The sequence below is a fragment of the Podarcis melisellensis genome (genome assembly GCF_964234715.1).
Source record: "Podarcis melisellensis genome assembly, chromosome: W".
Lineage (NCBI taxonomy): Eukaryota > Metazoa > Chordata > Lepidosauria > Squamata > Lacertidae > Podarcis > Podarcis melisellensis.
The window spans coordinates 36,101,319-36,122,483 of record NC_138535.1 but is presented as its reverse complement, the minus strand read 5'-3'; the positions used below and the strand labels follow the sequence as shown (position 1 = coordinate 36,122,483).

At 49.2% G+C, this 21,165-nt stretch overlaps 1 pseudogene across 1 annotated transcript in view; it reads right to left on the bottom strand.

Annotated features, from left to right (window-relative positions):
- Nucleotides 1-20,843, bottom strand: part of LOC309361249 (inositol polyphosphate 5-phosphatase OCRL-like) — a 67,054-nt pseudogene extending 46,211 nt beyond the window's left edge. Inside the window, exon 1 of the transcript in view lies at nt 20,799-20,843. The product of the transcript in view is annotated as an inositol polyphosphate 5-phosphatase OCRL-like (transcript). The remainder of the gene's footprint in view (nt 1-20,798) is intronic.
- Between the last annotated feature and the right edge of the window lie 322 nt (nt 20,844-21,165).

The window sequence follows — 21,165 nt, the reverse complement described above, 5'->3', positions numbered from 1 at the left end:
TGCACCTAAAAACTGGTTTTGAAATAGCCTTGGTCTTGCCTAGTCCCTCAGCCTTGTGAGCATTCCACTTTCTCTACACTATGCGTGTACCCCTGACCGTGTCCTCCCTTACTCATTTCCCCCCTAAACTAGAAAGCCCCAAATGTTTTAGCTTCTCATCTGGGAGTTGCTCCAGCCCCTTGATAATTTTGGTTGCCCTCTGCTGAACATTCCTGCCCCCCCAAGCTCTGCCTTCAACTACAAACATGGCAGACAATGCCTTCCCTGCAGTTGCACTGCCAAAAAAGTTCAGTTTTACTTTTAAGGACAGGAAATTCTCCTGCAGGCCATCTGTGCTAAAGAGAGGGTGCAGCTATAAGTCTCCTTCTTTTGGACCACCCAATTTGCATAACAATAAGACAAGATTAAAAGTGTTGAGTTTTCCCCACCCCATGGAAAAGGAGCAAATGAAAAATCCTCTCCTGAGCTCTGGCTGCGACTTCCTGAGCATGAGAGATGAAAAGGGCCTGTGTGGATTTGGCAAAGTCAGCATTCACAGTTCGAGAATCACACTTGGCTCATGACCAAGGGTGTCCAAAAATAGCAAAAGCCAAACTTTTGGCTCAGAGTTGAAATGCTGACGTTCCTCTTCTCTATGGCCTGCTGGTCAGCGGATGCCTTGACCAAGACCTGGTTGTCTAACTTGAGACCTTTCGCCTACAGCTGCTGTTCTGGGCTATGAAACAAGAGCAGCAATTCAGCCCTTGGCTCACTGCAAATCATGTGTGCAAACACAGAACCTGGCTTGGGGCTGCTTTGCCTCTGACTTACTTTGCAACATCCTCTCCCCCCAGAGGAATCTTGCTTTGAACAAAAGTAACCCACAGTGGAGGATCAACTTCACTTTACTTGACTAGACCCAGTGGCGTAGTGGGTTGCGGGGCACAGGGGCAGTTGCCCCAGGCACAAAATTGTTAGAGGTGCACAATTTCAGCACCTGGTGCTGCCTCAATACAGCTGCACGCTTCCATCACTGGGGTCCGATGACAACGGCTTGTCCATGCGATCAGGTAAGTGACCTCTCCAGACAATGGGGTGGCTCTTCTTTTCTCATCTCTGTGGCTGTGATCCCCTGGGTGATGTGGATGCCATTGGGCAGTCGAATGTGCATGCATACTCCGTCTGTTTCCCTCCCTCCTACCCCCTCCTCCACGTGGCCCCGGGAACTGGCAAGGAAGAGCTCTGGCACCCTCCTCCCTTGGTGGAGTCTACCTCTTTTTATCTCATGACAGGAGTCATGACAGGAGATCTTGGACTCTGTATCAGACCCTGATGGCAAAGGTGGTTCTGTTAGACTATGAACCACCTGAAAGAGTCTCCTGGTACTGTTTTCACCAACAGATCACAGCGCCAGGTTTAGACCGCAGCGCCACCCGCGTCCCTCCTGCACATCCATACCCTGGGGCAAGCCTGGGGATGGGCTCTTGGTTTCTTTGGCCAACTAACTGCTCAGTAAGTGTCACCTTTGGGCACTTCCCTGGGTGTACACGTGTCCTCACGCTTGAGGGATTCTGGCGGGAGATAGAGGGGGAAAGAGTCCTTTCCTTAAGGGCAAGAATGGCGTTGGAATGGAGGAAATTGATGCAGGGGGTGGATTTTCTGAAGTGAGGGGCTTTTCCTAAGCCAGCATTCCATAGGTGAAGTGGCTTGACAGATTTCTTGCAACAAAGGATCACTTTGGGCAATAGAAACCAGTTCATGGGCTTTTGATGGACGGAGTCCATTGTTCTCTCAGCCGGCGGCCACTCAGGAGCTCAGTCAAGCTGGCGAAGCTCCGCTGCTCCGCAGAAGGGAAACAGGCAGCGGCCCAAGACAGATTCTGTCCACTAGAGGCCGCTAAGCGCTATTGGCTAGCTGTCCAAATCCGATGCTTTTGATTGGGCTATACGCAGCAGTATGTAAATACAGAGTTCATGCCCAAGTCCCCGCTCATATTGATAGGCTTTCATACCAGAAAGAGGGAAGCAGGGTCTTTTCTTCTTAAAAAAAGATGTGGTGCTTGGTGCGACAGGGGAAGGAAAGGGCTTTCTCGAGCTCATTGTCCCGCGCCCTAGCTATGAGGAGGGGTTTCTGGGGAAGGCGAGATCCCTAGCGAATTCCCCCCTCGGAAATTCCGTGTAGCATATTCTTAGAAAAGGAAAAAAAGGAAAAAGGAGGGGGAGAGAAAAGACTGCAAGGGAAGAAAGGTTTCCTCTGTTCCCCTCCACTCTTCCAAAATACTTCCGAGCTGAGGTGCACAGCTCTTTCCTCCCTTGTGACCTCCCCACCCGCCTCCTCCTCCCTCCCACCTAACTGGCTGTGTCACCTTGCCTGCCAATCATACCTCCCTTTGAACTTAAGCAGAGTCCCATCCCTGTTTGTGCCAGTTCTGGAGTCTAAAAGCCGAGGACCTAAATCAGCCAAAGGAAAATGACACCCTTCCTACCCACGCAAAAATGCAACTTTCATTGGTCTGTTTGCTACTGGACGTGGGTTTGTTTTTTTCTTTTGGTTTAAGAAGCGAAGCAATAGCTCATTTGCTTGCGAGTGTGGGAGTCTGCAATTCTTGGTGTTCCAGGGCTTTTTGCAAGTTGGAGTTGCCTCCAGTCCACCCCGGATGTAAGAACAGTCCTTCTGGATTAGACCAATGGATGATCTAGTCCAGCACCTTGTTCCCCATAGTTGCCCAGCAGAGGCTCACAACAAGCCCATAAGCAGGACCTGAGTGCAATGGCCCTCTCCCACTCATATTCCCAAGCAGGGCCGGACCTCTGATGAGCCAGAGTGAGGCAGCTGCCCAGAATGGCTGGGGCAACCCAGTCCGATGGACAGCATAGAAATCTCAAGGTTGAATTTGTCTGATTTCCTTTCAGAGCCATTCAAGTTGGTACTTTTCAGCACCTAGGGGTGTAGTGGCATCTGGACCATGGACCTCTCAGCTGGTGACTTGTGGGAGTCAGTCTGCAGCTCACCACACCTCAGCCAGTGGGATGTATCACCAGAGATTACAGAACCCCAGCCGAGTCTTCAGAGATGTCCTGCTCTCAGCAGAACAGCTTCTTCCAGAGCAGTGGCGGAGCAGGGTGTCATCCTGCGGGGGGGGGGGGCATTCACTGGTGGCTTGGGAAGCTGGGAGTCATGGGTGGGCGCTCCCGGCTGGAGGAGGCAGGCAGGGGAGAGGACGGGAAGGAGGCAGGTGAGCAAAGAACGGAGGGGGGCAGGAAGGGGAGAGGAAGGAAGCGGGATCGGTGGGTGCGCCTTTCATTCTGCCTGGAAGACCAGCGCCTACAGCTGGACTACCATGTGGATTGAAAGGGTCACTTTGGGGGCAGCGCTGCAAATGCAGAAGGAATCTTGATCGTTTGGGATCTTCATAAGCTTTCTTCAGCCCGAACATCACAGCGACTGATGCCAAGTGACACCGGCACACTTAGGGATCCGCAGAGTTTGTGCATCATGCGTGACAGACCTCAGCAACTCAGCATTTTGGCTAATCAACTTTATTTACATATCAACATACACACGGAGCACTGCAACATGGCTCCCTCTCTCTCGAGCATCAGACAGCAAAGAGAAAAAGAACAAAGGACAATAGTCCCACTTCACGGAACACAGGAACACAAACATCCTGTCGCCGTCACTTCCCACTCTGTGGAGTCAAAACATAGACAACAATCCCATGACTGCAATCATGGAGCTGGAATTCTCACAGTTTCAAGCGCTACCACAGGTTCCGCAGAATATCTGTACTGCATGGTTTAGTGTGGCAGCACCTGCCCTTTGGAACTCCCCGCCTCTTGCAACAAAGCACGTGCCTTTGCTAGACGCTTTTCAGGCACCTGCTAAAAGCATTCTTGTTGAGGCAAGCATACCTAGAAGCTTAGGAAGTTGAAGTAATTTTCATCTCTTTTAATATTTTAGATTTTGTATGTTTTAAAGTAGGATTATTGATTTTTCTTAATTTTACTGCTGTGGTGGTTTTTTTGTTTTTTGTTTTGGTAAACCACTTTGCAGGCTTTTAAAAATAAATTTTATTAAATAAAGGAGCAATACATAGAACTAAGAATAGAAATATATAGGGAAATATATATCCCCCCCTTTTCTTTATTTTTCCTTCTCCACCTGCTGCTGCTCCTCCTCCTCCTCCTCGTGTTCCTCACCTGAAGGAAAAGCCAAAGAACCACCATTAAAATTGGTGCCTGGTATGTGCAACCATATGCTGTATTTTTATTCTTTTTGGCAAGAAAATGGGCACACAAGGAGGCAGCAAACCTTTGTGCCCTTCAGAGGCACATGCGCAGTCTGCTACTGGCCTCTGGTCTCCTGCGCATGGGGTGGGGGTGGGGGGGAGGCCACCCCTTCCACACAGCGAAGGCGACCCTGGCATGGCTACCAGCTGCCCACAAAGGCGCACTGAACTGGGCTCCAGACTGTGGTGGGACTCCCCTAAGCCCCAGCCAACATGGCCAGCGCTCATCAGGGATGATGGGACTTGAAACCCAACATCATTGGGAGGGAGGGCCATGTGAAGACAGGATTCTCAAAAATACCTCTGGCTTGCGGCTCCTGGAGTGTTGCTGGCAACGCCTGGAGTTTCTCTTCAAGCTCCTGGAGATTCACACGGAACACTTGAGCTTCCTTAAATACTGTTTCAGCTGCATGCCACACCCCAGCCAAAAGAGCTGTAATCACTGAGAAAAAGAAAGGAGCATCTGTGCATGCCATTCCGGTCAAGTTGCACCAAAGTGGGGCTTGTTCATCTGAGCTCCACAGGCTTTTTTTCTAATTGTTTGACTGGGGTTGTTTGTTGGTTTTTCTTTAATTTGGGCAAGGCCTTTTTATGTGCCCTTTCAGTCCCCAAGAGCCAGCACTGTAAATCAGTTTTAAGGGAGTCTTACAACCACAGCTGCCGCCACCCCCCAACATCATCAGTAGTTACACATACAGGCTTTTAAAACCTATTTAATATCTTTTTAAAAAAGTTAACCTTGTAATTCCTAAATCATTTTAAACACTTTGAAATACTTTCTAAAATTCTGCTTTTTAACATTTATGTAAATGGTGTAGTAAAGGAACCCAAATGGCCAGATATTTCCCTGTTTCAGTTTTATCCCATAATGTATCCATTTTGCTACATGCCAACGATACGGTGTTGTTAGCACAAACGCAAGTGGGTATGAGGCGATTGCTAAAGAACTTTGGGAGACTGTGTCGTAACAAAGATTTGAATACAAATTATTCCAAGACAAAAGCCGTAGTATTGGGGGCACAGCCCAGGAAGCAGAAATGGCTCCTAAATGGACAAGCCATTGAACAAGCCAGGCATTTCAACTACAGTGGTACCTCTGGTTGCGAAGGGCCTCCGTTCCGGAGCCCCGTTCGCATCATGAGCAGAACGCAACCCGCGTCTGCGCGTGTGTGGGTCGCGATTTGCCGCTTCTGCGCATGCGTGTGACGTCATTCTGAGCGTCTGCACATGCGCGAGCAGCGAAACCTGGAAGTAACCCGTTCCGTTACTTCCGGGTCGCCGCGGGACGCAACCTGAAAAGACGTAACCTGAGCCGAGCGGAAGAAGAGGTATGACTGTATTTGAGGATTTGCTTCTCTGATAGGAGTACTGGGTCTCATCAGATGACAGCCTCGGCCTTGAAGGCATCAAGATCTGCACAAGCAATTCTTAGCTTTACCAGAACTGAAGGCGGCAATGGGATTGCCCCTGCTCCGAGAAGATATACAGTGGTACCTCAGAAGTCAAACGGAATCCATGCCAGAAGTCCGTTTGACTTCCAAAACATTCGGAAACCAAGGCGCGGTTTCCGATTGGCTGCAGGAGCTTCCTGCACTCAATCCGAAGCCGCGGAAGCCCCGTCGGACATTTGGGCTCCAAAGAACATTCACAAACCGGAACACTCACTTCCGGGTTTGTGGCGTTCGGGAGCCAAAACATTCGAGACGCAAGGCGTTTGGGATCCAAGGTACGACTGTATTGGTAAGGATAGGAGGGGATCGGGAGAGACAGGGAAGCCCGGAGGGAACGCCCCAGCTAGCCCAGCTCCGACCCCAAGCCAATATCACCAGCGGCTGGAGCAAAAGAGCAGAGGAACCGCGCACCGGGGACCGGCTGGGGGCTAGAAGAACGCGGCGTGGACCCTGCCCTGCCAGTGCAGGGGGGCACAGCAAAACCCATGCTTTATTTTATTTAGTTTATTTTCAGTCCATTTCTTATCCGTATTTTAAAGCCCTATGAACCCAGGTAGGCGGCCTGAACCATTGGAGCCCATTTCCTGGAACGGCCGCCTCAGCCCCGATCTAGGGACCCGACACCAAGCCCTGGGGGTCCCACAGGAGAATTCAAACTGCCCCTTTTTCTTGTTCCCTTCTCTCTCTCTCTCCTCCTTCTTCTTTAGTTATACACACAACCCTCCCTTTTTTATTAATACATTATTACTCATTATTCATCCATTTCTATTCACTTCTTACTCATTTACTCATTTTCATTATTATTACTCATTTTTTCTTTTTTTTAAAAAAAAGTTTTTTTAAATTTCTCATTAATGAATTCTATATATACCGTATTTTTCGCTCTATAGGACGCACCGGACCATAGGAGGCGGAGAACAGGGGAAAAAAATTCTCCCCCTCTCTGCTAAGCATCCCTTCAGCGAAGTGGCAGGAGAAACGGAGCCCCTTCCATTTCTCCTCCCGCTTCGCTGAAGGGGCGCTGCACAGAGAGGGAAAACTGTGCAGCGCCTCTCCAGCAAAGCGTAGCCTCGAGAGCAAGAGGGATCGGTGTGCACAGACCCCTCTCACTCTCCAGGCTTCAGGCGGCAATCCGCAAGCCTTCGGAGCACAGAATTCCATTACCCTTTACATTTTTAACTTTGGACTCTTATCTGCAAACTCCCAACCCCACCTCCCCACCTTAACACTGGGAGGGCCATGTCCCCGGAATTTGTGAAGACAGGATTCTCAAAAATACCTCTTCCTTGCGGATCCTGGAGTATTGCTGGCAACGGCTGGAGTTTTTCTTCAAGCTCCTGGACCTTCATACGCAATGCTTGATCATCCTTAAGTACTGTTTCCGCCCCCGTCTTAGGGCTATTGGGCGCCTTCTTCAGTATTTCAACATCCTGGAGAGGACAGACACTTCCTGCTAGACATTTACTCCAGACATTTACAGAAGGCACAGAGGCACTGGTTGAAGAAGTTGGGAATGAGCAGGCAGTGCTATTGCTGAGAAGGAGCTCCACCCCAGGGTGCTAGAGAGCTCTTTCCCTAGCCTGCAGGTGCCAGAAGGGCAAGCGCTGATGTTGCAGTGGTGGTACTTCAGAGGCGTATGAGAAAAGGCTGCTCTGGATTCTGGGTATATAAATGGCCTTGCCTGAAGCTGTGGATTGTGCTCTGCATTAGCAGAGAGGCTCTACTTAGTTGCAAATGAAGCACATTTCAGTTATTATAGAAACCGGTGTTTCCATGCAGGCTTGTTCAGGAACTCTGTGAACTAGACAGCCACTGTTTTAAACTGGCCCTTTTTCTGGCAGGTTAAACGATTAAAGTTGACTTGATTCACTTCATCCGCCAACTACCCTTCTAAGCAACCAGAGCAATTACAAATAAAAGGCTCTCCAACCGTGCGCTATCCCTATCTGCAAGCGAGCTCTCCCACAAAGTGGGGGGGGACAGGGGATCCCCTCTGCTGTGCTTTGCCTCAACGCCCCAAAGACAAGCCGTCCAGCTGGAGAAAAGGGGGGAGGGGTGTACGCCACAGGAACGGCCAAGAACGCTGTTTTTTGCTCAGCAATGAGGCGTTAAAGCAGACAGACCTTCCTCTGGGTCTCTTCTCTCTCGGGTCGGGCTCTCCCTCTCCTCAGCGGCGGTGGCTGCAGCAAGGTCGGGGCACCCCCCCCCCCAGCCAGCGGATTGGCTGGCTGGAATGTCCCCGGATTTAATTAATGTCCCCGGATGTAGTTGGGACCTCCGATGCTGCTTGCTGCCATGGCGTCAGCCATGTTGCAGCGCAGGAAGTCCCCAGGCGTAAATCCGGGGACATTCCGGGGACACATTTCTGCCGGGGACAGATTGCTGAGTCCGGGGACTGTCCCTGGCAACCGGGGACGACTGGTAAGCCTCCTTCTGGCCTTACCTGAGCAGCAAGTGCAGCTTGCCCTGGATCCCCATGGATCCCTTCAGCTGCCATCAAGCTCCCAGGTGTGGATCTGTTGTCCTGACCTGATTTTTAAATAGAATTCCATTAGCCTTTACATTTTTAACTTTGGACTCTTATCTGCAAACCCGCAGCCCCACCTCCCCACCTTAACACTGGGAGGGCCATGTCCCCGGAATTTGTGAAGACAGGATTCTCAAAAATACCTCTGGCTTGCGGCTCCTGGAGTGTTGCTGGCAACGCCTGGAGTTTCTCTTCAAGCTCCTGGACCTTCATAGGCAATGCTTGAGTTTCCTGAAATACTGTTTCAGCTGCATGCCACACCTCAGCCAAAAGAGCTGCTATCACTTAGAAAGTTTAACAAGCTTTTTTTAATTTATCATTAAAGAATTCTCTCTCTATATAACTACTTTTCCATCCCCACTCCTCCCCTTTTCCTATTTACGTATTACAATGGGTTTTTTTTTCTTTTCCTTCTCTTTTCTGAACAAACAAACTATTTTCAGTAGGAATTTTTGTGTGTTTTTTTTTCTTTCTTCTTTTTCTCTCTATCTCTTTTCTCTGTTCCTTATCTTTTCTTTTCCATCTTGTCTTTTCTCTGACACTATAACTTGAACCACCACAGCGACTTTTGATTTTTAAATAGAATTCCATTAGCCTTTACATTTTTACCTTTGGACTCTTATCTGCAAACTCCCAACCCCACCTCCCCACCTTAACACTGGGAGGGCCATGTCCCCGGAATTTGTGAAGACAGGATTCTCAAAAATACCTCTTCCTTGCGGATCCTGGAGTATTTCTGTCAACAGCTGGATTTTTTCTTCAAGCTCCTGGACCTTCATAGGCAATGCTTCATCATGCTTAAGTACTGTTTCCGCCCCCGTCTTAGGGCTATTGGGCGCCTTCTTCAGTATTTCAACATCCTGGAGAGGACAGACACTTCCTGCTAGACATTTACTCCAGACATTTACAGAAGGCACAGAGGCACTGGTTGAAGAAGTTGGGAATGAGCAGACAGTGCTATTGCTGAAAAGGAGCTCCACCCCAGGGTGCTAAAGAGCTCTTTCCCTAGCCTGCAGGTGCCAGAAGGCCAAGCGCTGGTGTTGCAGTGGTGGTACTTCAGAGGCGTATGAGAAAAGGCTGCTCTGGATTCTGGGTATATAAATGGCCTTGCCTGAAGCTGTGGATTGTGCTCTGCATTAGGAGAAAAGCACATTTCAGTTATTATAGAAACTGGTGTTTCCATGCAGGCTTGTTCAGGAACTCTGTGAACTAGACAGCCGCTGTTTTAAACTGGCCCTTTTTCTGGCAGGTTAAACGATTAAAGTTGACTTGATTCACTTCATCCGCCAACTACCCTTCTAAGCAACCAGAGCAATTACAAATAAAAGGCACTCCAACCGTGCGCTATCCCTATCTGCAAGCAAGCTCTCCCACAAAGTGGGTGGGGGGGAGGGGGATCCCCTCTGCTGTGCTTTGCCTCAACGCCCCAAAGACAAGCCGTCCAGCTGGAGAAAAGGGGGGAGGGGTGTACGCCACAGGAACGGCCAAGAACGCTGATTTTTGCTCAGCAATGAGGCGTTAAAGCAGACAGACCTTCCTCTGGGTCTCTTCTCTCTCGGGTCGGGCTCTCCCTCTCCTCAGCAGCGGCGGCTGCAGCAAGGTCGGGGCACCCCCCCCCCAGGCCTTTACATTTTTAACTTTGGACTCTTCTCTGCAAACCCGCAGCCCCACCTCCCCACCTTAACACTGGGAGGGCCATGTCCCCGGAATTTGTGAAGACAGGATTCTCAAAAATACCTCTGGCTTGCGGCTCCTGGAGTGTTGCTGGCAACGCCTGGAGTTTCTCTTCAAGCTCTTGGAGATTCACACCGAATGCTTGAGTTTCCTGAAATACTGTTTCAGCTGCATGCCACACCTCAGCCAAAAGAGCTGCTATCACTTAAAAGTTTAAAAAGTTTTTTTTTAATTTCTCATTAAAGAATTCTATATATATATAACTACTTTTCCATCCCCACTCCCCCCTTTTCCTATTTACTTATTACATTGGTTTTTTTCTTTTCCTTCTCTTTTCTGAACAAACAAACAAACCATTTTCAGTAGCATTTTTTGTGTTTTCTTTTTCTTTCTTTCTTCTTTTCTCTCTATCTCTTTTCTCTGTTCCTTATCTTTTCTTTTCCATCTTGTCTTTTGTCTGACACTATAATTTGAACCACCACAGCGACTTTTGATTTTTAAATAGAATTCCATTAGCCTTTATATTTTAAACTTTTGACTTTTGACAAGGTCCCAGGTGTGGATCTGTTGTGATTTTACATCTCCATTCCAACACGAAACGAAAGCCCAGAGCCTGGCTTCATGCTCCCCCTCATCTGGAATATGGTCACTTCAAGCCCCCTCCCAGCCCAAGGATCTCCTTGTAGAGGACGGCTTGCAGGAAAAGAATAGAAGAGTAGCCATAGATTTTGTAGTCCAGCCTATTCACATAAGCAGACCAGTCCCCTGCAGCGCACACCCTCCTACTCAAAACCAAGTCAGCTCACCGCCATAAACTGGGCCTCTTTCTCCTGCTTCACTTCTGAGATATTTCAGGGCAGGCTGGATTAAAGTCGGCTCACATTCCTGGCAAGGCTGTTTTCGTCCACGGAGTTTGTCCTATGAGACACATGAGCCAAATAGCCAAGGAGACAGTTTTTTAGCTGCCTGTCATTCATACACTTTATACTGAAAGGATTTCAGGGGCAGATGCTCTTTTTCTGCATGGAGGGTGGGGGTTTCCAAAGGGGCACTATTCAGACCTGCATTCATGGCTTATGAGTCGTAGCCGTGTGACAACTGCACATCATGCTGATGTGTTGAAGGGCTGATGTTGCACTTCCAGGTAGAAGAGCTCGTTGGCATTATTTTAGGCTCTGTGTCAATTGACTTTGTAACATGATGGGGGGGGGGGGGGGAGTTCTTATTTTTTGAGTATTTACCTGCAACCTATTATGTGGGAATCTCAAGGTACTTTACAACTAGGTCCGAAAATAGGCAAACATTGAAATGCAGGCCTACAGCAAAAAAATATCCTTCAAAGCCCATATTGGCTGGCAGCAGCATCCCCCCAAGTCCATGATGGATAAACACTTTCCCCCCATGGAGCAGAATTGCACCCATGTTGGCAAAGGCCTCCTTTCTAGAAGGGGGAGCAGAGGCTGCCCCCACCCACTGCTCTCTTCTCCCAGGCATCTGAAGAGACAAACGGCTCCCCTTCTCTACCTGTGTGCCACAAGCCTGAATTGCAAGACAGTTCCCACTTTGGGGCAACAGGGAACAAACATGCAGAGGATGAGTTCTGAGGCTCCCCCAACAAAGCCATTTCCCTGGGCCCACCTGCCAGCCTGCTGCTGGCTGGCTGCCCACCCACAGGAAAGTGGCACGATCCTCCCCACCAACAGGACATAACAAGAAGATGGGGACGATAACATAGGACTTCCTAACTTGTGAGTTCTGATGAGCCGCTGCTGCTTCCCCAGTTTAAAGGATGGCGGCTCAGGTGAGCCATTAAGCTAGAAGGAGGAAAAGGACCGACCCCGGGATGGGCTGTCTGCCTTCCTTTTGCCTTCCACCTCACGACATCCTTCCCCAGCCTGGTGCACTCCAGGTGTTCTGGGGCTCCATCTCTCACCAGGCCCAGGCGGTATGGCCAGGGGTCAGGGATGGGGGCAGTTGTCCAAAGCAGCTGGAGAGACTCAAGGAGGGCATTACAGCCTCAAAGCCCTTTCCCTACCTCTCAATCTGGACTTACCTGGCCTTGCCCCTGGCCGCCTTTAGCCAGATCAGCTGTGCTCGGAGCTGGGACAGACCCCTCTGGAGACTTAGAGGCAGAGGAAACAGCCTGGGTCCCCTGGAGAGCACTCTCAAAGGAGATGCCCGCAAAGCAGATCACACTTTTCCTACTCCCAGACTGCAGGCTAGAGAACGTCGCTGCACGCTGGTGACCCATTCCCTGGGTGGTGCACTGGGAAGAAGAAACCTCACCCAGAGATGGGAGGGAAGCACTTTGGCCAGTGCCATGGGGCCTTTCTTCGGCAAGCTGCTCGGGGACCTGCAATGGAGCACTGCCCAAGGAGGAGGAAATGTGGGAGGCCTGCTGGGAAGGCTGCTGGGACCCCGACTCTTCTTGGCTAAGGGAAGCAGCTCTTCCAGTGGTATCTCTGGGAACAGAGGGCATCGAAGTGAGCTGGCAATGAGAAGGCTCAGCCAGGTGGGAGCCGGAGGTCTCTGGGGTCGCACCCAGGGATTCGTTGGGCGAACTTTTCCTCTCCATTCTGTGGACACGAAGGCAAGTCTTCTGACCAGTGTACCAGCTGGTTTCAAAGGCTAATTTTTATGAAAGCTTGAAAAACAAAGAAAACACAATATACAGAAATCAGTGTCAGATATCAAGCATTTTGAAAACATAAAAATGAAAAGAAACAGAAGACGAAAAGCTTTCTTCTTTGTTGCAAAGTAATTCCCAAGAATAAGCCCAGAGTAGGTAGGCCTTTTTACTCCTGGGGAAATCACCGGCAATTTCATGCCAAATGCAGCAGGGGGAAGGGGCACAGGAGCTGCTATGAAACAGGCGATCCTCAAATCACAGCTGTTTGATGCAGGGATGGAATCAATCCTTTTGCTTCAGTAAAAACCTCAAGGGTCGTAGGTTGTGGTTAAGCGAACTGGATGGTGTTACAAAGGGTCTCAAAATGAAACACCGCTTTTCAATTTGAAAACTGTTGAATGATCTTTACCTATCCTGGGAACAGTACATGAAGAACTACATGAAGATGATGTACAGATGGTATACAACACCAGTGCAGTTAGGGAAAATGTACAAAACTAGTTCAAATATATGTTGAAAGTGTAAGGAAAAGGAGGGAACATTTTATCATATGTGGTGGGAGTGTAAGGTAATTAAAACATTTTGGGAAATGATATACAATGAATTGAAGATAATGTCCCATTTATCATTTGTTTAAAAACCCGAGGCATTTTTGTTGGGGATTGTAGGGAAAGGTCTGCCAAAAAAGTTGAAAAACATCTTCATGTATGCGACAATGGCCGCGAGAGTTCTGGTTGCGCAAGGATGGAAGACTGAAGAAACCCCAACTAAAGAATCATGGCAAGAAAAGTTGATGGACTATGCAGAAGTGGCAAAATTGACATATAAGCTACAGGACAAGGAGAACTATGACTTTAAGGATGAATGGGAACCTTTCAAAAAGTCTCTGAAGACGCAACAAAGTGAATTGGACTCCTTGCTAGGTTTTGAATAAGCATCCACAATTTTTTTATATGTTTTTGGATAATATGTCTTGTTATAACTTTGAATATATTTTATTTTATTTTAATATCCTGGGAACAGTACACCGCAGTGGTGGGCAGTTCCACAGACCCTCCTCCTCTGCTCAAAATGCATACAGACCCATCTTTGCGCAGGGAAGATCCAGACAAAAGGAGTCTGTTTTCAAAGTACCCGCGGAGGGCTTTAGACGGCTCCATCCTCTTGCCTCCCCCCCCCCCCCCCCCGATCACTGTTTCACTCCGGAAGGCGTCTCAGACCTGGGTGGAGCAGCCACAAATGACAGGCAAAGAGACAAGGTCCTGCCCAGATTCAGGCTTCCTCATGATCGTGTGGAATCTGTACAGGTTTCTGTTGGCGCTTCCACTAGTGATTTATCTGTACAGGATCGGACTTCATTTCAGCCAACCACATCCTTCCTCTTCCCCCGACAGCATACTAGAGTTCATATGGATTTCAAAGCATGCTTTGAGAACTTGTATGCTTAGCTTTAAACTCCACAAAATTAGCCTATGGCTAGGATGCTATTTATCAAGGTCTGTGTCCATTAAGATATGGTCAGATACAAGTATGCTTTCCCCCTTGTTATACAATTATTATTTTTAAAATTGCATTCAACCATTTACTATTTAAACAGCTTATACACCACTTGACTATAATCATCTCTGAAGTGACACACGAGAAATACATTGCAGAAAAAGTTAACATGGATGACATCAGACTTCCGTTAAAAAGACCTGCTGGAATAAAAAAAGGCTTCGGTAGGTGCTGGGTGCTCTGCCTGATGCTCTCAACTGACAAGATGTAGGTGTGGTTGAATCAAATGGGAACAGTGACCACAGTGCTATCAAATTCAACATACACAGTATGGAAGTGGACAATTGCTAAGGAAATCCAGAACAGTCACATTTGACGTCAAAAGAGGAGACTTCCTCAAAATGAGGGATTGGGTAGAAAGGCAGTTGAAGGGGGAAAGTCAAGGATGGTGAGCCCTTCTGTGCTCCAGAGGGCCTGGGTGGCCTCATTCCCCTCTTGTTCTGAGCACTGCAGAGGGAGGCAAACATGTCCTTCCTGGGGGCTGGTCCCTCCCCGCCCTGTTCCTGGAGGGCAGCAGGAGGAGGGGGCTGCTGCAGCTGCCTCCTTTGGGGGCATGGCTCACCTTGCCTGCTCCTGCCCTCCTCCAACACACACAACCTTACCTGCCTCAGCCATCCATGGGGGCTTGAGAGTGTGTGAGCAGACTTTCTCATGGGAGGAGGCAGGCCTTGCAGAGGAGGAATGCTGGGGGCAGGCATTCAAACTCAGCCCTGAAGCTCACTGGGTGACCCTGGGCCAGGCACTCACGCTCAGCCTAACCTACCTCAAAGGGTTGTTGTGAGGATAAAATGGGGGGGGGGGGAGAGAGAACTCTGCACACCAACTGGACCTCCTTGCAGGAAATGGGGGCTATAAATGTAATTGTGTTATTTGTACCCCACCCACCTCACTGGGTTTCCCCAGCCTCTCTGGGCGGCTTCCAACACATATTAAAACAACAAACATTCAAAGCCTCCCTATAAAGGGCTGCCTTCCAGAGGTTTGATAGTTGCTCATCTCCTTGTCACCTGTAGGGAGGGCGTTCCACAGAGAGGCTGCCACCACCGAGAAGGCCCTCCCTCTGCCTGGTTCCCTGCAACCTCGCTTCTCGCGGGGAGGGAACCACCAGAAGACCCTGGGAGGAGGACCTCCGGGCTGAAGGATGGGGGTGGAGATGCTCCTTCGGGTATACTGCGCTGAGCTTCCTGACCTAACATTTGCCTCGCTTAACATAATTAATTAGGAAGTGAAGTTTTCCTCTTTCATTCAAGCAATACAGGAAGTAAGAACATGCAAACAGGAATACTACTTCTAGAATTCCCAACTCCTGACATAAAACAGCACAAAGGTTGCCTTTTCTTGACCATCAATCACCTGCGCAAAGTCCCTACACCCCCCCCCCTATTGTGCTTCAATACAGCCCCATCGGTCAGGCCGGACACTGAGGTCCAGCGCTGAGGGCCTTCTGGTGGTTCCCTCATTGCGAGAAGCGAAGTTACAGGGAACCAGGCAGAGGGCTTCTCGGTAGTGGCGCCCGCCCTGTGGAACGCCCTCCCACCAGATGCCAAAGAAATAAACAAGTATATGACATTTAGAAGACACCTGAAGGCTGCCCTGTTTAGGGAAGCTTTTAATGACTGATGTTTTAATGTATTTTTAATCTTTTGCTGGAAGCCGCCCAGAGTGGCTAGGGAAACCCAGCCAGATGGGCCAGGTAGAAATAATTTAAAAATATAATTATTAAATTATTATACGCGTTAGAAACAGAATTTGAAGGGGCAGTCTTTTCTGGCAGTGCCAAATGAAGCTGCAGACCCATTTCTAAGTCCTAAAATCCACATTTTCTCTGAATGCCTGAAAAACCCAGTGGTGCAGGACCTCCTAGCATGCCATCTGCTGGGGAACATTTCCTAGCACTTGGCTGGGAGCTGCTGCAGCGCTATAGTCAGGAAAGGCTTTCTGTATATCGGTAAGTCCCAACAGTTGAATAGGAACCTTCAAAAACAATGTATGTATTTGTATCTCATATGTTTTAAGCTATTTCACATGTCCACCAAGCACGAGAAAATGTCCTTTCATCTTCTTGACATTTCCAACAAATATTTGGTATGTTTTCATGTATTCTAAATAACTTCTTGGGAGTTAGATACCAACAATACTTAAATATATATATATTTAAAAGTCTATTTCAAGACATAACTCAATTATTATTTTAACTCTTTAGTCCACATATGTTACCACTATTCCAACTGTACAATATAACCAAAAAAGAGAAACTCTTGCCCCTTTAATCATGCACTTTTTAATCTGTTCCTCTTCCATTTAGGATTTCAACAAAAGTTTGTACATTTTTGATATCACATGATGTGCACAATTGTATCTCAAAACCCGTCTTCCACTCTTCCATACCCCAGGTCTTCATTTCCAACTAGACTCTCTCAATCAATCAATCAATCAATCATTTATTTGTATGTTGCCTTTCCAAATTTCAAACCATGTGCAAGGCAGCTTACAAAAAAAATAAAACTTTACATAACTGCAAACATAACAAAACTAGTCGTAAACAATGAAGAAAATATCAAAAAGTACACAACGAAATTGAAAAAAATTCCACATAAATAATAAAGATTCCACGTAAATCATATAATCCAAGCTAAAGAGGAAAAAAAAAACATCACCAACAGCAAACCCCCCCCCCCGGAAAAAGAACCCGTAAACAACACCCCAACCCTCTTTTATTAAGTGTAAAAGAGAAACCCCTTGTTTTAATTTTACAATCTCCCCGTTTTCACTTTAAGAACTCTCAGTAGATTAACCATTTCTCTTTATCCGTCACCCTTTTGTCTATAAAAAGGGTCTTCTGGTGAAACAGAGTCTTTGCGTATAAACTAACTTTATATCTATTTTCAGATTCTTAATACGCCACACACGTCTAATACAGTGGTTCTCAAGATGCGCATTTACTCTGACTTGATCTACCACAAATATCCAAGCCATCTAACCCTGAAATCCTAACCTTCTAATTCCAAGTCTCTTCTTTCTCAATATCCCCATTCCGTTAACCGCACCAGGCAACAAGCTGTAAAATGCAAGTTTAAAACGCAGGCTTTCCTTTGCATCTCGCAGAACTTTATATGTAATTCGTGGTTTTTTTCACCTGTCCTCCAAACTTCGGTCTTTTTGCCATCCTTTAAATGGGAAATCAGTAGTCGAGCCTTACTTTTTGGTAAAACGTTCGTCTGGATCCCGGAAGTCCTACCTGAGAAGAACAATGGGAGTGTCCGCTTCTCCTTCTGCAAGCAGCGCCACCCGAATTCCCACCTGGGATGAGCCGCTAAAGTGAGCCGCAGGAGAAAGACTGGGGCGGGCGGCAAGTGGGAGGGGGAAGTCGGGCGCCTCTGTCCCGTCAGAAAAGTGCTGCTCCTCCCCGGAGGCAGCCTGCTTGCAGAGAAGGGGGCCGGGCTGCCTCAAAGCCCATCAAGGCCACGGGCTGCTAGCATGACTCATCCCGGCTTTATCATCTGAGGGGAAAGGATGCGTGGTCTTAAATGCTTGGCAACTTGGCTTAGCAACCTTGGGTCAGCTTAGCCTCCCTCACAGAGGGTTGTTTTGAAGATACACTCAGGAAAACACCCGAGGCATGAAGAAGAAGAACGAGGAGAGTCTGGAAAGGGGGGTGGGGAGCGCTCCCCCCCCCAGCCGCTCCAGGACGGGAAGTGCGTCCCGGGGGAAGCGGGATTCAGGCGGAGGAGGACGTCGGGTTGGGTGGGGGTTGCCAGGAGCAGCACGATGTCCCTCCAACCCCCTCTTCCACTCTCCAGGCAGGCGCCCAACGTGGCCAGCTGGCAAGGGCTCTTTCTTACTCCAGCCTTGGCGTGCAGATCCCGGGTTCAGCCCCAGATCTCTGGAGCGGAAAGGCTCTTGGGCGTGAATATGAAAGGCAGCATCTGTCAGAATAGGGCATACTGAGCCAGTACAGATGAACGTGACTATTGGTTCGCTTCCTCTGCTATCTGCCTTTTCGGGCACAGAGAGAGGCAGGGGAGAGACCCCTTTCCTCCATGTCCCCACCCCAACTCTTAGGACCAGAAGCAAGAGACAGCTTTGCTGAGCACGTGCCCCTTCCCAGGAAGATGCAACTCTGTACTACTGTTCCCTGAATTGCTCGCAAAGCAGCCATACTCCAGGCTCTTATTGTCACAGCCCTGCAGGATCAGACCAAGGCCCATCTAGTCCAGCTCTCAGCAGCCCAGCAGATGTCCAAGGGAAGCCCCAAGCAGACTCCAAATGCAGCCCCACTCTCCCCACTGGGGACACCCGCAACGGGTAGGCAGAGGTAGACTGCCTCTGCGGCTGGAGGTGCAACATGGTCTAACCCTTTCCCACATCATGCCTACTTCTATGATGCCCCCCCCCCCTCGCAAAGCCCCATAGCCTCCTACATTGTAAGCCTTCCTTACAGGGGAATCATCAGAACCACCTGTGCTGCAGAGCTTCTGGCTGAAAGGCGACTCATGGAGATTTGCAATGACTGCTGCAATGCACCCCTAATGATTCAGATTGTATTAGAGTTATTAAAAGCTTATTATATCAACAAATGCAATATTTCTGGTCTCCCTTGCTTTCCTGGTGACCTTCAGCTTAAAGACAAACTGCTCTGGAGTGAGAAAAACCCATTACACTCAAAAAGCCCAGCTGGAGGGACCTGGAAGTGTGCGGGGAAGAGCAGTTTTGTAGTGGGTTTGTTGCACAGGAGCACCAAGTTCACTAACTGGCTGATTCAGAGTGAATCCCATTCAAAAAGAGTGCAATGGTGTGTGTTTCAGCCAGCCATCCGGCTGCTGCAAATAATAATAATAATAATAATAATAATAATAATAATAATAATAATAATAATAATAAATTTTATTTATAACCCGCTGGGCTCAGGGCGGCTAACAACAATAAAACAGTACAAAAGTACAGCATAAACAACACTCTAAAATCATTCATTATAAAATTAATTAAATTCAAGCCACTGGCCACCATTGGACCAGAGCTCCGCGAGGTTGCCAAGCGAGGGAGTCAGGCTGCGCCCTGGCCAAGGGCCTGGCGGAACAGCTCTGTTTTGCAGGCCCTGCGGAAAGATGTCAAGTCCCGCAGGGCCCTAGTCTCTTGTGACAGAGTGTTCCACCAGGTCGGAGCCACAGCCGAAAAAGCCCTGGCTCTAGTTGAGGCCAGCCTAACTTCTCTGTGGCCTGGGACCTTCAAGATGTTTTTATTTGAAGACCGTAAGTTTCTCTGTGGGGCAAAGCAGGAGAGGCGGTCCCGTAGGTACGAGGGTCCTAGGCCGTATAGGGCTTTAAAGGTTAAAACCAGCACCTTAAACCTGATCCTGTACTCCACCGGGAGCCAGTGCAGCTCGTATAGCACTGGGTGAATGTGATCTCGCAGCGAAGACCCCGTAAGGAGTCTCGCCGCAGCATTCTGCACCCGCTGGAGTTTCTGGGTCAGTCTCAAGGGCAGCCCCACGCAGAGCGAGTTACAATAATCCAGTCTGGAGGTGACCGTCGCGTGGATCACAGTGGCTAGGTCAGGGCGAGAGAGGTAAGGAGCCAACTGCTTAGCTTGGCGGAGATGGAAAAATGCTGCCTTTGTTATAGCTGCAATCTGCACCTCCATGGAAAGGGAGGTGTCGAAGATTACACCCAAACTCTTAACGGACGGTGCTGGCACTAATTGCGCCCCCGCAAGAGATGGGAGTTGCCCCCCCCCCCAATCCCATATCGTCCCGTCCCAGCCACAGGACCTCTGTCTTCGAAGGATTTAGCTTCAACCGGCTCCCACGTAACCATCCAGCCACAGCTTCCAAACATCTGGTCAGTGTGTCTGGGGCCGAATCAGGATGGCCATCCATCAACAGATAGAGTTGGGTGTCATCGGCATACTGATGGCAACCCAGCCCAAAACTCCAGACAAGCTGGGCGAGGGGGCGCATAAAGATGTTGAAAAGCATCAGGGAGAGTATCGCACCCTGAGGTACTCCACACACCAAGGAGTGGCGCGATGACAATTCCCCCCCAAGCGCCACCCTCTGTCCCGACCAGAGAGAAACGAGCGCAGCCATTGAAGGACTGTGCCCTGGATCCCCATGTCGGCAAGGCGGTGGTCCAGAAGTTCGTGATCGACCATGACGAAAGCTGCTGACAGATCTAGAAGAATCAGCAGCCCCGACCCGCCTCGATCCAGCTGTCTACGAAGATCATCTGTTAGGGCAACCAGAGCCGTCTCGGTCCCATGACCAGCGCGGAAGCCGGACTGGAATGGATCCAAAGCCGAACTATTCCCTGGGTGCGACCACACTGTCCTGTCTGTGTGTTTGGAAGGGAATGAGAGCTATGCTCCCCCCAGAGACACGCCACTCCTTCTTCCTTAGCTGTGCTGCTCAACAGTTGAGGCAACCTTCACAGTTCTGGGATGCCGAGGAAGCGAACCAACAGTCACGTTCATCTGTACTGGCTCAGTATGCCCTATTCTGACAGATGCTGCCTTTCATATTCACGCCCAAGAGCCTTTCCGCTCCAGAGATCTGGGGCTGAACCCGGGATCTGCACGCCAAGGCTGGAGTAAGAAAGAGCCCTTGCCAGCTGACCACTTTGGGCGCCTGCCTGGAGAGTGGAAGCCGGGGGTTGGAGGGACATTGTGCTGCTCCTGGCAATCCCCACCCAACCCGACGTCCTCCTCCGCCTGATTCCCGCTTTCCTCGGACGCAGTTCCCATCCTGGAGCGGCTGCGGTGGGAGGCTAAGCTGGCCCAAGGACTGGCCCAAGGTAGCTCAGCCAAGTTGCCAAGGCCAGCATTTAAGACCGTGCATTCTTTCCCCTCAGATGAGAAAGCCGGGATGAGTCATGCTAGCAGCCTGTGGCCTTGATGGGCTTTGTGGTGTTACAGGAAAAATCCGAGGGCTCTCTTGGACAAAACAAAGACACCAACCAGGATAACTTGGAGCAAAACAGCAGCCTGTAGGCTTGGCCTTTATTGAACTGTTGCAACAGGGTATTCCCCTCACTTGCAGGAGAGAGGAAAGACCCAGAAGAATAGT